This window comes from Bos javanicus, chromosome 1, assembly GCF_032452875.1.
Source record: "Bos javanicus breed banteng chromosome 1, ARS-OSU_banteng_1.0, whole genome shotgun sequence".
Lineage (NCBI taxonomy): Eukaryota > Metazoa > Chordata > Mammalia > Artiodactyla > Bovidae > Bos > Bos javanicus.
This window is the reverse complement of record NC_083868.1, coordinates 82,666,451-82,682,338: the sequence shown is the minus strand read 5'-3', so window position 1 is coordinate 82,682,338 and position 15,888 is coordinate 82,666,451.

Here is a 15,888-nt window from a genome sequence, read left to right as displayed (position 1 = left end):
ACCAGACCCTGAGATGGCTCCAGAAGAGGTTCAGGGTAGATGATGCACTCTTGGGGAGTTGAAAGCTTGCTCGTCATGTCACCTCATCATCCAGGGAAGACCATGGATGTTCACAATCTCATAAAAGGGCCTCTGAGGGCAAGAGTGGGTGGGAGGAGCAGAGAAGCCCTAGGAGAAAGGGAAGGGTGGGCAACCCGACTGAGAATCCCTCTGCAGATTCCAGATCCTGAGTGCTGCCATATCCCCGCCCCCATTTCCCCTTTTCCAAAAGTGGGTGATAGAGAAGGCTGTGGACTGCGGACTCTGGGCCTGGCTGGAGATGCCAAGAGGCCTCTGTGTGAAGGAGGAACGATGGGAGGGCTGGAATCTCTGGGGACTAGGGCGGGCCGGGGGCCTGGGAAGATCCTTGTGGAAGGCCCAGGACACAGGGTGGCCAGGACTCAGAAGAGTGAGAGTAGGCGCCTCGCCAGAAAGGGGTCCGGCCAGCCTACAGGGTGGCCCAGCCATCCAACGTGCTTTTAGATGGAGAAAGCTGCTTAATCTCCCCCTGGAAATCAGGAAGTTGGAACCCACACAGCTGATTACGGGACCAGAGGAGTGATTTCAGAGGAAAGATGAAAAGAATTAAAGTCAGCTCGGGAGGGAGCAGAGGAGAGAGAGCTGGGAGGTGGGGGCACGTGCTGAGGAGTTCGTCTGCAAAGCCCCTGCACCCTGAGCCCGGCTGGGAGCTCTTGTAGGGGCAGGTGGGGGGCTTTGCTGAGGTGGGGTGTGTGGGTGAGGGTCAGGCCTGTCATGTGGAGGCATTCTGAGGGGTGAGGCTCAAAGCTGAGAGGAACTACCGGGGGTTCTGAAGATCATGAGAGAGCACTGAGAAGAGACCCCCAGAGGCCAGGAATAGAGCCTAAGCCTTGATTTCCAGTCCAGGCAGGGCCCTTGTGTGTGTGGTGGTGGGGGGGGTGCTGTTGTGTGGGGGTGGGGCCTGGTCCTCTCAACTGTCCCTCTCCTCCAGGCCTGGAAACTCCAGCCCCAAGTCTTCTGGCTAAGCAGGAAAAAGGACAAGAAAGTGTGTGGTGGGTGGGTTATCTATCCTGACAGAAAGTGTCACCCAGGCCATCCTGGGGCTGAGGGGGCAAGGGCAGGGGCTATTGTCCCAGGAGACCCTGGGTTGAAGGACAAGGACTGTCCTGTAATGGCCTTGTCCTGCTTCAGGTCTAGACAGGAGAGTTGAGGCTGGAGGACAGCGGGGCTCAGGCAGAGCCTCTGGTGACACACACACACACACACACATGCACGCAACACTCAACCATACTCGCTTGCTCTCATATTCTCTCTCTCTCTCTTTCTCTCTCGCACACACACATGCACACTTAAACATACATTTAAATAACTTGCAGACGTATATTAGCAAAAACATTCCATCTGGGCTGGGATTTCTCTCATTGCTTTGAATTCCCCTGAGTTTTAACTTGAAAAAAAATAGGAAGAGGCAAAGATTTGACTAATGTTGGGTTAAGGTTTTTTTCTTACCCCTTTCTTTCTTGGTTACTGACTGCCAAGAATTTATGTTTGTAAAAGGAAAAGAATTAACTGTGTTGATTAAGAGGCAAACTCCCTGGAAATGTTCCCTCTTAACCCTTTGGTGCCCTCTCAGCAAGCGATGCTGGGATTTTCAGGTCCAGGGCTTCACAACCTTCTAGGGCACTGGTACTCCCCAAAGGGAACTTACGGAACGGAGGCAGGCTGTGCCCTTCTGCTGTGCGAATGTGTGTGTGGAGGAGCAGATGTGTGGGCAAGTGTTGTGCGAGTTCGTGTGTGCGCGTGGGTGCTGTGAGTTTGTGTGTGCACGTGTGTGAGTGTGCAAGTGTGGGAGTGAGTGTGGTGACCACATGTCTGTCCATCAGTGGATGTGGGATGTGCTGGGCATCCCTGCCTCCCTCTGGCTGTGTAGTAAAACGCCAGGAAGGTGGGGGACCTTCAGCTTGACCGAATTAAGAAGGGGCTATGATCTAGCAGGGGCAGGGGGGCCGAGGGGTTGGGGGTAGGGAGGTTTTAGCTGAGGAAGCAGGTTCTTTCCTGATATCTAGCAGCTGTTACCATGGACTGACCACGGCCAAAGCCAAGCCTGGCTCAGTGTCCTTGTGTGGGGAACAGGGGGTGGGGGAATTCTCTCCTCTTTTCATCTCAGCCTAAGCACCCACCAAAGGTGTTCCCTCCCTATTCTCCTTCCACAGCTCCCCAGCCCTTAGGAAGAGCCTGGGCTGCATGGCTCCCGAGCTTATCCTCTGGGATAGGGCGGCCCTGGAGCTGGGACTGAGGGCTCTGACTGGAGAAAGGATGTTGTAGGGAGAAAGAGGAGCAAAGAAAGGAGAGTTCCTTAGAAGCTCTGAGCCTCATGCATATACATCCAACCATACAGAGCTACTGAGCCCTCCACCTGGCCTCACTCCTCCCAGACTTACCTGGACAGACCTTCCGTCCCTCCGTTGTTTAGCCAATTCCTACTTGTTTTTCACGTCTTGGATGTCCGCCCCTCCAGGAAGCCTCCCTTGCTCCCGTCCTTGCATGACAGCCCCCTGGGCACATAGGCACTCTCCACCTATCATCCTCACATCCTCTTATCTGTTTGTCCTTGGACCCTGCACTCCTTGAGGACAGAGACGTTGTCTTCTTTATCTTGAATTCCCTGTGCTTAGAACCATGCTGGGACCCAGCATTGGCTCAGTTAAGGCTCATCCCTTTGAATTTAAGGCCCTTGATTGCTGAAATCAGTGTTAGTCACTCCACACGCTGTGATCTAGATGGTCTTGTACACACACCCCTGCTATGACACTTATCATAAGACCCTAGACTAATCTGCACACGTATTTGACCCTCTTAATTTTCTGTGAGTTCTGCAGAACAAGAATTTCGTTGTAGTCATCCCCAGGACCCAGCACAGCATCAGACAAATAATAAAGGCCCAATAAATGTCAAATGAATGAAAGAGTAACCGAATGCATGATAAAGATCCGAGAACGTATAGAGAGAGACTGATGTAGCTATAAAGATCAGTAAGGGCTAGAGTGCAGAGGGGAGACTGTGCTATCAGAGCAGGGGGGAAGGAGAGAAGGGAAACATTAATCGAGGATTTAATGTGTGCCACAGCCCCCAACACTCACCTGGCACCCAGGGGTGGTCATTTCACTGTATCATCTCCATCTTGTGAGGGGGTACTTCCCTCATTTGACATATCAGGAAATTGAAACAAAGAGAGGTTAGGTGGCCTTGCCCAGGGTCACCTGCTGTACAGATTCGGCTGGGATTCAAACCCAGAGAAATATGCTTCTCCCACTGTGCCATGGTTCACAAAGGAGGTGAGTTTTTAAGAAGTTTTGAAAGATGAGAGGGGCATGGCTTTGTAGAAAAGGATTGCAAGCCCAGGCAGGTGGAAGACTGAGGGTTCCTAGGATTAATGCTGGCTAGCTTGTCCCATGAATTTACATAAGCTACTGTGTGTCCAGGAAGCAAGGGGAGACCCAACATGACAAGGGAAGGTGCAACCGTGGAGAAGGCAGCAGAACAGAGAGCAGCCCAGGGAGGCTTTCAAAAATAGATCTGAAGCCCAGCTTTGAAAAGGCAATGGGTGGAAACTGTCAAAAGGAGCCAACACAGATGTAGGACTTATCGGGTGGCAAATGCTATGCTGAGCACATTTGAACACATTTAATCCTTGCAGCAAGGCTCTGAGGTGGATCCTGCTATGATTCCCATACACTGGGGAGAGTGGAGACCCAGAAAGGATAAGTAAGCTGCCCCAGGTCACAGGACTGGTTAGGGTAGACCTGGGATTTGAACCCAATCTGATTCCAGAGTTAGTGCTCATGGCCACTGAACTAAGGAAGGTGAGCAGGGATATGGAGGTCCCTCAACCTGGACAATCAACTTAAGTCACACTGGTAGGCCACCAGGAAGTATGATCTGGATCTGGTTGGAGGGTTGTTGTTCAATCACTAAGTCGTGTCCAACTCTTTGCAACCCCATGGACTCCAGTACTCCAGGCTTCCCTGTCCTTCACTATCTCCCGGAGTTTGCTCAAACTCATATCCATTGAATGTGTGTTGCCATCTCATTCTTTGTCTCCCCCTTCTCCTCCTGCCCTCAATCTTTCCCAGCATCAGGTCTTTTCCAATGAGTTGGCACTTTGCATCAGGTAGTCAGATTACTGGAGCTTCAGATCCGTCCTTCCAGTGAATATTCAGGGTTAGTTTCATTTAGGATTGACTGGTTTGATCTCCTTGCTATCTAAGGAACTCTCAAAGAATCTTCTCCAGCACCACTAAAAAGCATCACTTCTTTGGCACTCAGTCTTCTTTATGGCCCAACTCTCAAATCCGTACGTGATTACTTTGATATACTATGATTATAAGCCATAGCTTTGACTGGACAGACCTTTGTGGGCAAAGTGATGTCTCTGTTTTTTAATATGCTGTCTAGGTTTGTTATGGAGAAGGCGATGGTACCCCACTCCAGTACTCTTGCCTGGAAAATCCCATGGATGGAGGAGCCTGGTAGGCTGCAGTCCATGGGGTCATGAAGAGTCAGACACAACTTCACTTTCACTTTTCACTTTCATGCATTGGAGAAGGAAATGGCAACCCACTCCAGTGTTCTTGCCTGGAGAATCCCAGGGATGGGGGAGCCTGGTGGGCTGCCATCTATGGGGTCGCACAGAGTCGGACACGACTGAAGCAACTTAGCAGCAGCAGCAGGTTTGTTATAGCTTTTCTTGGAAGGACCAAGTGTCTTTTAATTTTGGGACTGCAGTCACCATCCACAGTGATTTTGGGGCCCAAGAAAATGAAATCTGTCACTGCTTCCACTTTTCCCCATCTATTTGCCATGAAGTGATGGGACTGGATGCCATGATCTTAGTTTTTTGAGTATTGAGTTGGAGGGTAAGAGAGGTCAAGTTAAAGGAAAAATGCAAATCTCAGACTAGTGAATGAGGACATCATTTCAGACTGGGGAACACTTAAAAGGGGTGGGAGGTGGACAGGGACAAAGTCTCTGATGATCCAAACCTTCTCCATGCACATGGAGAACTTTGCTTCAGGGACTCTGGGGTTCATCGCCCCTGTCGCCAGCCCCCTGGAGGGAAGCCCCAGAGGGCTATGATGATGTGGGTTATTCTCGGGGTACTCTCCGTGGAGAACTCTAACCTACTTCCTCTCCACCCTCCTCTACCTGTGAGCAGGGGAGTCAAGCCAGAGATGGCGAGTGGGCCCACCCTGGCTTCGCCCTTGTACCCGCTGGATGCCTGCTGCCCAGGGGCACTGGGCCTTCTCCTCTTCTCCATTCAGGCCAGGAGCCTGGGAAAGGGGACTTGCAGCCTCCTGGTAACTCAGCTCTGACGTCTCCTGATTAGAGGGCTTCTTCCCTCTCCCAAGCATGTTCCTTTGTGGTCTGGGTGGGTGTCACTGCACAGGCCAGCCCATGCCTCTGCCCAGAGCATCCAGAGACACTTGGGGAGAGGGCAACAGCCAAGCTGTGGTCTGAGGGGAGATTATGACTCCCCCACTGTCCTGGTCTTCTGGTTTTGGGGGGCTGGCTCTTTTTGAAGGGGAGTACTTTGTATCAGAACACCAAGAGCTGTTCTCTTGAATACCCATGTTTAAGAAATGCTTTCTGTCCAGCTTTGGAACTTTGAGTCTGGAGGGAACAGCATCCTGGAATCCCCCCATGACTTCTCTTACAGCCCCTGCAGATCAGCCGTCAGCCATCTTCTCCCTCCTCTCCACTGGGCAGAAAAATCATCTTAAAGCATATCTTGGAAAGTTCCTCTCAAACCTTTACCTCGGTACCACACCTTATAGTCACCAAGCATTCTCGCATCCTTGGCCCATGGGACCCTCCTCATATCAGCCCTATAAGGCAGGCAGCTCAGAGATTATTAGACCCATTTTACAGATGAGGAAAACGAGGTCACCTTGTTGGTGAGTCATGCTGGCCCCACTGTTAGATTTCTAGGCAGTGGGATCAGAAGGCAGCCTGGGAGGGGAGGGGCTGGGATCGAGATCCATGCCAACCAAAGAGATGGGATTGGAGAGATGAGTGATCACAGGTCTCTCTGTGTCCAGAAAAGTCCACCTTGAGTCACCTACCTTTCTCTGACCAAGACACCAGCAGCTTTCCCGCAGAGTGATGGTGAGTCAGCTCCCAGCCTGTCTCAGCCAGGCCCTCCTCCTCCTGGCTTTCGTAGCATCTGACTCAAGCATCTGTTTCAGGTAGGCAGTATCTGTGGCGCCTTCTGGTGTAAAGCCCACAACTAAACAAGAGGAAACACTTGAGAACTATTTGTGAATAAAAAATAAAAATAAAAACCAGGAGCAGCGTTCAGGCTCTTCAGAGAAAAGAGATGCCCAGTCTAGAGGGGCGGCAGCTATGGCCATCCACAGTTACATAACAGCATCACCATGACACCCTGCATTGCTTTAGCACCACTTCTGAAGTGCTTCAAGCACTTTCAGCTTTATTAGGCTGTTTGATCTCATAAAAGTCCCACAAATGGGTGGTGATAGTTACTATAACCATTTTATGGATGAGGAAACTGAGGCCTAGAAAGATGTTAAGTGATGCACCCAAGGCCTTACAGCAAGGGAGTGGGGAAAGAGGGCTGGATCTGTCTTGTCTTTAGAAGTTTCTCTAGGGGTTCTGTTTCTGGGACTCCCTTTTGGTGTCTACATTCCTATGAGGTAAGGTGTGGACAGAGGAGGTGACTGGCAGCAGGCTCAGAGACTCTTCCTGTGCAGGATCACTGAGAAACAGTGAGTCAGGCTCCCTGATATTGAAGTCAGTTTCCTCTTTCACTTCCCCAAACAATTGTTGGGGAGTGAGCTCACTTGTTGATCCTCAGAGTGGAGCTGAGGGTACCTGCGCAGCTGCCTCTGAAAGGTTTGATGGTTGTGGTGATCTTAGAAAGAGGCTAGTGCTCTTGCCTTGGGACTCCAGCCCTCCTGACCCAGCAGTGCCCCCGCCAGGGGAGGGCATCTGGCTAGCCCTGTGTGGGGCCACAGACTCAACACTTGTTTTCTGACCTCCAATACTGTTCCCATTCAATCCTGTCCATGGCTGAGCTTCCTAAAGCTCTCCCCTATTCTTACAAATTGTCAGTGGAGTTCCATTTCTTCCAGCCTCAGTCTGGCCTTCAAGACTCCACCCCATCAAGTTCCACAGTGTCTCCCCAGCCTTCGTTCCTCTGCCTTGTCCTTCTCTATAAAACCCTGTCTTCAGCCAAGACCGTAGGGCTTGTCTTGACATGTTTTGTGTTTTCCCAGCTCCACAGTGGACTGTGATATTATTCCCTTTGTCTGGAAAGCCACTCCTACTCTCTCTGCTGGATTTTTATCCATCCTTCAAAACCTTTGATGAATGTGATCTCCTTCATGAGGCCTTCCTTGATCGCACCAACCAGGAAGTGCTCTCTCCTTCCTGGGATGTCTCACTTGGTATACAGGTGTCTATACAAGCAATTCTCTATGTGTTGTGGGGATGGTATAAAGCCTTGGATGTTTGTAAAACTTTAGAGATTGCAGAATTCTGCCATACCCCTTGTGCATGCACGTGTGTTTGGTGTGTATGTTTATGAGAGATGAGCACAGTTATGTACAACACCTGAACACAACAAGAGATTGGACCCTTACTGGGTTTTGAATGTGTCAATCACTTGTGCTCAGCCAATGAACAGAAAGCCAGATGTATCCCCCAGAGGAGAAAGAACCCTAGCTATAAAATCCATAAACACTTGGAGGAAGAAAAAGTAGAGAGAAGGAGAAAGTGAACAATATGTATTGATCACTCTGTATTCCAGGCACAGAGTTAGAGAGGAGACTTCATATGAACAAACGAGCTCACTTAAGGCTCATAATAGCTTTCAGAGGTGGGGATTATTGCCCTCATTTTCTGAATATGTGCCATTGAGGGTCAGGGTCTTCAGGAAATAGACTCTGAGAGGAAGACTGTGTGCAGAAAGTTAATTGGTGACTGTTCATGGAACAAGCCCTGAACAGAAACAGGCCTGGGCTGAGGGAGAGGTTGAATGGCACTGACATTGCCACGAAGTCTCAGGTGCTCCCATAGGGCTGCTAAAGCTTGAATGAACCTTCAAAGATGTTCCCCCATTTAGGCAATGGGGCTGGGTCATTGCACCCCTAGGAAGGGACATAACTCAGGCAAGACTGCTCCCTGTAGCTGAGGGCATTTCCTGGGGAGGGCCAGCACCGTCTGCATGCACCATTCTGGACTTGAGAAATGCCTGCCCTGCACACACACAGCACTGATGGCAAGTGGGAGTATTAGGGACTGAACCCAGGCCCATGCTTTGTCCTAGGGCACCATGTGACTTTCAGTCCATCTCAGAATTCAGCTTGGCCACCCTGTACCCCAGAGGCACCTTCAGGAAGGCCATGCCCAGAAAGTCTCCTGTGAAGAGAACAGTCTCCCTTTTTGGGAAGATTCAGTAGATCTAGTGTCAAATAACAGCAGTGAGAAGGCAGGTAATATTGATCAGTTACTGATGTTTTCTGATTCTCACACTTTGGAAACTTTGATGGTAGAATACGAATGTAATATCCAAAGTATGTCACAAACAGGAAAAACACCCAGGACAGTCAGAGGGCTGGCAGGATGCATCCCAGCTGAACATGAACCAGACCTGGTGGGCTCTGGAGGATAGGACTGCAGCTCTCCTCCAATGCCATGTGCTGGGAAATAACCTGGGGAGGGCTTTCTTCAGAAAACCAAGCTGAGAGAGGCAGGTCATTTGATTGAACTCGACATCTGGTTCAGCATCTGAGATGCATGTAGTAATCTCTGCTGTAAGTTTCTCCTTTTGCAAGGACCGTGTCTTACTCAGCTCTGTGTTTTCTGAACCTGGCACGGGAAAATTTGTTACATGAAATCTGAATGACCCTGGGCAAGACCCCACCCTGCTCTATGCCTCAGTGCCCTCATCTATACATGAGAGGTTTCCCAACCCTGTTTCTCCTTGAAACGGAAGAATCTGATGAAGCCTTCTTAGGAGAAGGGAGGTGAGGGGGCCGCGTCCAGGGCCTCCAATCCTGCTTTACCCAGAGCAACTCCCCTTGTATTTGTTTATGCATCCATACGGTTTCACTTAAACTGGCATTCCTCAGCTAAAAACAAAGCCTGGGAACCACCAGGCTGCATATGATATCTGAGGTCCTTTACACACAGCTCTGACATATGTGTGGATGTGAGCGAGCAGATGAACAAATGAACTAATGAATGAGTGTATTAATGAACTCTTGGTATACCTAGCTAACGTAGGCCAGTCCCTGGCCACACCATTCTTAGAGCAGCTGGCCAGCCACCCTGGGAAGTCTGGAAAGAGACACAGGGCTTTCCCGACGTTCTGTCAATTGTAGGAGTCTGTCTGTCTCCACCATGGCCGTGGATGAGGCCTCCTCCCTGCAGATCCCTTGGATGCCACCCGGTCTGGGCTGTACTCATCTTTGACTCTCCTAATATGTTGACTCAGCTGAAAGAGATACTGACAACAGCTGTGCGAGTCACTGGCCGGTCTGGTGAAAGCATCCTTAGGTTTTCTCAGTGTGTGTCCCAGGGTGTGGCACTGCGTCTGCTTGTTTCAGCTCCCTTCCCTCCTAGGGAAATGGCTCCGAATTTTGGCCTTTCCCGTGTCCCACCATCTCTCCTTTCCTTTCTTCCTCTAAGGCAGTGGTTCCTAATCCTGACTGCATGGATGGGAATCGCCTAGGGAGACTTAAAAATTACTGATGCCCAGAGATTCTGATTTCTTGCTTTGGGGTGTGGCCTTGGCAATAGAAGTTGAAAAAGCTCCCCAGGTGATTCTAATATCCAGCCAACGTTGAGAACGACTGGTTTGAGGACGTGGACTAGGACTCCCAGCCTCAGCTGAAACCGTTTCTAGCCATGGGTTCAGATGTCTGCTGCAGCTGGGGAGGAGTGGGGCCCAGGTTTCTCTCAGCAACGGAGAGGTAATTGGAAGTGGAAAGACACACACAGTGCCACCCTTGCCCCACTAACCTAGTGCTGAGTCCCATGGGAGGAGAGCCCTCAAAGGAAGCTGAAGGGGCTATTTTCATAAAGGGTCCTATGAGATTCAGGCAGGTCAGTGCTGTTTGGGGTCCGGGTGACAGGGTGTGACTGCATGGGGGAGGGGCACAGGACACTGTGAAGCTCAAGTGGACAGAGGACACCAGGTGGGCAGTGTGTCCCTTTTGAGGGAGCTTTGGGACAGTGCCCTGGGCATGGGTGGCAACGTTTTCAGAAGGCCAGCTGGCAGCAAGTCCCACTCTGGGGTGACTGTGGGCTGCACAGCATCAGAGAGCAAACAGGGTTGGGGGAACAAAGCTTTGGTGAGATATGGGATCTACTCCCCTTGATAGTCCTGCTGATAAGCACATGTGGGGTGCTCCCAAGGGGCCCCCTGAATCACAGAGTGAACCTATGGCAGACAGGATCGAACAGCAGTAAAATCTGGTCGTTTTCATGGGTGGGAATCCATGTGCACTTGTGGGATGGTGAGGTCTGAGGACACTACAATCTTGAAGCTGTCTGGTGGTGGTGTTGGAGTGACCAGGTACAACAGAGGGGGACCAGAGGAGCACACTTTGTGACCTGCTCTGAAAAGGCCCCCTGGGTGGATCAGTCCCCCCAACAGCTTTCTCTCCAGTGCTCACATCTGATCAGGGTCTTCTCAACACAAGGCTTTTCTGCATGCATGTTCTCAATGGGAATTATGTGCTTTACTTCCTGTGCAAGTTCTTTCTCTCTCTTGAAATCACATTTTCTCCTCAATTAGAAAACCTCTTTAATTGTTAGCAGGAGCTGAGGTTCGGTTCCTTGCATGGACAATATCATTAAACACTAGAAAATAAACAAACTGGAAAAGTTTAAGACATTTTCGAACCCTTTGCTTCCCAGAGGGCGTCTGGCGCCCTGAGCAGGACAAGGTTCTGCTGGCCTGGGTTTATATTGTGTTGATGACTTGACCCCTCCAGCTGTGAGAAGCCAAACTGACAGCGGCTTGTTTTTACTAAACTTCCAGGATTGCAAACTTGATTCAGGAGGCATTTGCACTGATTTGCGCTGAGGTCTCCAGTGACCGCGCCAAGCTTCCTCCGCGGGCAGAGTGCATGATGGGAGTGGCCAATGGTCCCCGAGCTGACAGCTGGTGTAAACCATCGCAGTCCTCTGCAGCTATTCCACAGGGGCCAGGGAGGCGAGGGGAACTGGGGGAGGGGTTGGTGTGTGAGAACATTTCTTCCCATCTTGCTGAAATGTGAGTCTAATGAAATGATAATGAGGTTGTGGCCTTTAAGCTCCATTGAGCTTCTTGCGCATTGTAATTTTACCCAGAGTGGGGCTAGTTTTTGAAATGATTAAAACTATCGATTCCTAGGCCTGTGTGGCTTGAATCTGAATTCATTACAGGCCCAGAGGTGAGGGATAAACATTTTCCCCTGGTTCAGCTGGGAAACAGATCCCATCTTGTCTGAGTCTCCTGCCCTCCCACCCAGCTCTCCAGCAGACCTCTGGAAGCGCAACTAACTGGTATGAGAACCTCTGGCAGTGTTGGCAGACAGACAAAAAATAGGACCCAGCGTCCATAGAGGGACAAGTTATTAAACTCCCAACTGGGAGTCCCAGACCATTTTCTGGGACCTCTCCCTCATGTTGGAGGAGGGAAGGGCTCAGTGTTTCGTCTCAGTGATATTTTCTTACTGACATTATAAGTGAAATGTCTTTTCTGTGGAAAGAAACACAGAAACCCTCCAAAGTTTGACCCAGAAGAATCCTGGAAGGAGAAACTCCAGCCGGAAGGGTGGCTGACAATGTGGGGTGAACCTGGACCTCCTGAGCCCCATCTTTCTCAGGATAAAATGAAGGGTTTCTCTCTCTGATTTTTGTTATCACCACCATTCTGGTTCCCGAGAGCATAAGGTGACTCTTTTCAAGTTGAAACAGGTTGGTGTCTTAAAAATTAACCTTACTTTGAAAATGGTTTCTCCAAAAATTAATAGAACTAACATATGATCCAGCAATTCCACTTCTGGGTATTTATCCAAAGGAAATGAAAACATTAATTCAAAAAGATATATGCACCGTCATGTTCATAGCAGCATTATTTATAATAGCCAAGCCATAGAAACAACCCAAGTGTCCACTGGTAGATGAATGGATAAAGAAGATGTGGTATACATGTATACAGTGGAATATTATTGAGCCACCTAAAAAAAAGTGAGGGCATTATGGTAAGTGAAGTCAGACAAAGAAAGATAAATACTGTGTGATCTGGCACGTATGTAGAATCTAAAAACAAAGATCAAAACAAAAAAAAACTGAACTGGATGAAGGGGATCAAAAGGTACAAACTTTCAGTTATAAAATACATAAATCATGGGATGTGATGTACAGAGTGGTGACTATAGTTAACACTGTGTTGCATATTCAAAAGTTGCTAAGAGAGTAGACCTTAAAAGTTTTCATCACAGGAAAAAAAATTGTACCTGTGAGATGATGGATATTAACTAGATTCATCATGGTGATCATTTCACAATATATACAAATATTAAATCATTATGTTGTACATCTGAAACTAATATATGTCAATTGTATCTCAATAAAAAGTAATCTTAAACTATTAAACTAAATAATCTTAATCTAAACCATTAAAGGAGGCCAAGTAAAGTGAAGTGAAAGTTGCTTAGTTGTGTCCGACTCTTTGTGACCCCATAGACTGACTATACAGTCCATGGAATTGTCCAGGTCAGAATACTGGAGTGGGTAGCCTTTCCCTTCTTCGGGGGATCTTTCAAACCGAGGGATCAAACCCAGGTCTCCCACATTGCAGGCAGATTCTTTACCCCTGAGGAAGCCCCAAAGGAGGCCAAAAAGAAAATTACAGAAAATGTCAATAGCATAAAGATGGGCATGCTTCTTAAGTATGGGTGTCTTCTACCAAAGTGCTGTTCTTAGCTCTGTTCTTGTCTTAAGGACTAAAGCAATTTATATACACTTGGCCCAGCTCCCTGCCTGTGTCCATGTGGAGGCTGCCATATTAAAACTGGTCAATCTGCCATCTTAATCTCCTTTCTGACAAGCCTAAGAGATCACATTTTAATGGCCCACCTGAGGCCTCCCAGGCATGTGGAGGTTTGGTCTGAGGAGCAGGAGTTCTCGGCCACAGTGTGGGGGTGGTGTGAATGACTCAAGGAGACAGTTGGGGTGCTGTCCTCCACAAGGGGGCAAAGCAGCCTGGCAAAAAGTCCCCTTGACCCCATCCTCTCCTTTTTTTTTTTTTTTTAACAGCCTCATTGGGCAGTCGTGGCCATAAAATACACATCAATCATATTCAGACTGAAGCATCAAGGTCTGCCTTCAAGGTCACACACACCGTGAGCATGTCCATTTTGGAAATGGTGTGATACATTTCCAGTTTTCCTGCTCACCTTTTTACAAGTAAGCATCACTATCCTGAAGCTTTCTCTATGCCAGGTGAGGGGCATGCCGTTCCTCTGGGTGTGCATCTGGGGTTCCCCCATCTCATCTTTTTCTCTGTGTGGCCACCACTATACTGTGGACTCCTTGAAGGCAGGGTTTCATTTTATTCCCTTTTACATCTCATGGCCCAGCACTGTGTCTAGCCCAAAACATACCTGGGCAGATGATTATTGACTGAATGAATGAGGGAAAAAATCCATGATGGAGGTCATTTGTCATTTAATTCTCAGGACAACGTTGTGAGCCAAACAGGGCAGGAATATGAGCTCTAATTTCCTGGAAAAAAAAAAAAAACAACAACGGAACTCCAGGAGGAAAGGGCCTTGGTTAAGGTCACCCGACTCTTGGAGCTGGCGCCAGGGCTGTGCTGCAGTCTGGTAGCTCAGAGAGGGTTGCGTTTTGCTGCCCACACCCGCTTGCTCTCGGACTTCTAAGATACCCGTTCAGTCTTTCCTGGAGAGCCTCCTACACAGGTGGTTCCCTGGGCGGTTCAGATCAAGGTCCCCTTTTATTTTCTTCCCCTGCCCCACCCCCGGCACCTGGGCTTTTGAAAGATTAGGCCTAGCAAATGAACTGCAATTATGCAGTAATAATGATTCCATTTTCTCATTTTTATTAATAAAACACATATGCGACGTGCCACTCAGAGCATTCCGTGGAGAGAAAACGAGTTTCCCCACCAGGTGAATAAAATTTCACCCAGAGGCAGGCAGTTCACAAACCACCTTCTGGTCTGGGAATCGTGGGCGCTGCACTTGACAGCCCAGTCGCTGGGCCTCTGCCGCTAAGCCAGCCGCCTGCCCTGAGTCTCCAAAGTTGGAGGAGACCATTTCAGCTGCTCCCGGCTTGCCTTGCTGTCCCCGCTGGAATCAGCAGACCCTGACTTTTGGAGAAGCGTTACTGCGATGTGTCAGCTGCTCCGGGAGAGCCCAGAGTGATGTATTCCAAGACCTGTCAGGAGAAAGGGTTTACGGTCAGTTAGGAACTGTAAACTCCCTCCCAAGGAATTGCCCATGGAATTTTAATACTCTGTCTCCCTCTGTCTGGGCACTTCCTGCCACTCTTGGCCCGCTCCTCAATGCATATGGAGCAGGGGTCAGGTCTGAGGGTCCCCTGGGAGGGTACACGGTTTCCCTCCATCCAAGTGTCACGGCTGGAAATGGGAGGCGAAGGGCAGACAGGACTCGGGCCTTGCCGTCGCCTCGGGCCTTGGCAAGGCCCCCTGCCGTTCATTCTCCCTGCTCCCTCCCCTTTCTCGGAGCAGGAGTGAGGCCCAGCACAGGCCCGAAGCAGCCAGAAGTGGAACTCTAGCCTGGCTCCTCCTTCTGCCTTTATTTAGGCAACAAACTCTGAGGGCCTCCCTCACGAGGGCCCACTGTGCGCTGGGCAGGGAGCTAGGAGCTGGAGCAGTCAGGGTTCACGGTCCCATCCCCATGACCCTTGCTGCCGCTATTCAATTCTAATCACCTACAGAAAGATGAAACAGGAAAAAAGGGAGAAATAAGAGAGAAAGTTGCTGGAAGAAGAGTGTAGTCAGGAATGGCCCAAAGAAGAAGTGAAATAGAAAACTATGGGACCTCCCTGGTGGTCCAGCGGTTAAGAATCCACCTCCTAATGCAGGTTATGGGGGTCTGATCCCTGGTTGGGGAACTAAGATCCCACATGCCATGGAACAACCAAGCCCCTGCGCTGCTGGCAACTACTGATCCCGCCTGCTTTAGAGACTGTGCTCCACAACCAGGAAGCCCCCACACGCCACTGTGAAGACCCAGCACAGCCCACCCCCGCCCCCGCAAAAGAAAAACCCAACAGACTGTCAAAAATTTTTTTAAAAAAAGAAAACCATGAATGGTTTGGGAAGCCCAAATCGGCCCCTTCCTACAAAATGGCTCAATCTTCCCCGTCTCTCTGCAAGGAAACTCATCTTCAAAATTTATGCTGATAGGTCCGAAGTCTGTGTTTTTTGGTATCAGAAACACCAACACCCGCCTCCCACCCCTGACCCCCATATCCAACTATCTTTACCTGGAGGTTGCAGAGGCAACTCATCCATGACCAAACTCACTATCTCCCATCAGCTGTATAATTATACTCTCTGATTTCCTTTTCCTTCTCCGTCTTTGCTGAACAGTCTGAGGCCAGTCCTCATGTGTGGGTTTATGTCAGTGGCCCCAGATCCCAGTACAGCCCATGGTACGTGGTAGGCATCCAGGAATATTTGTTGCAAAACAACCAGTCCTACTTCATAGAAAAGTCAGCTTCTATAGGATCTATTTTCCTAGTTTTCCCTTGTAACTCTTCTCATCTCTTTCTCCTCAAGGAGTGACCATCCTGTGGCTACAACTC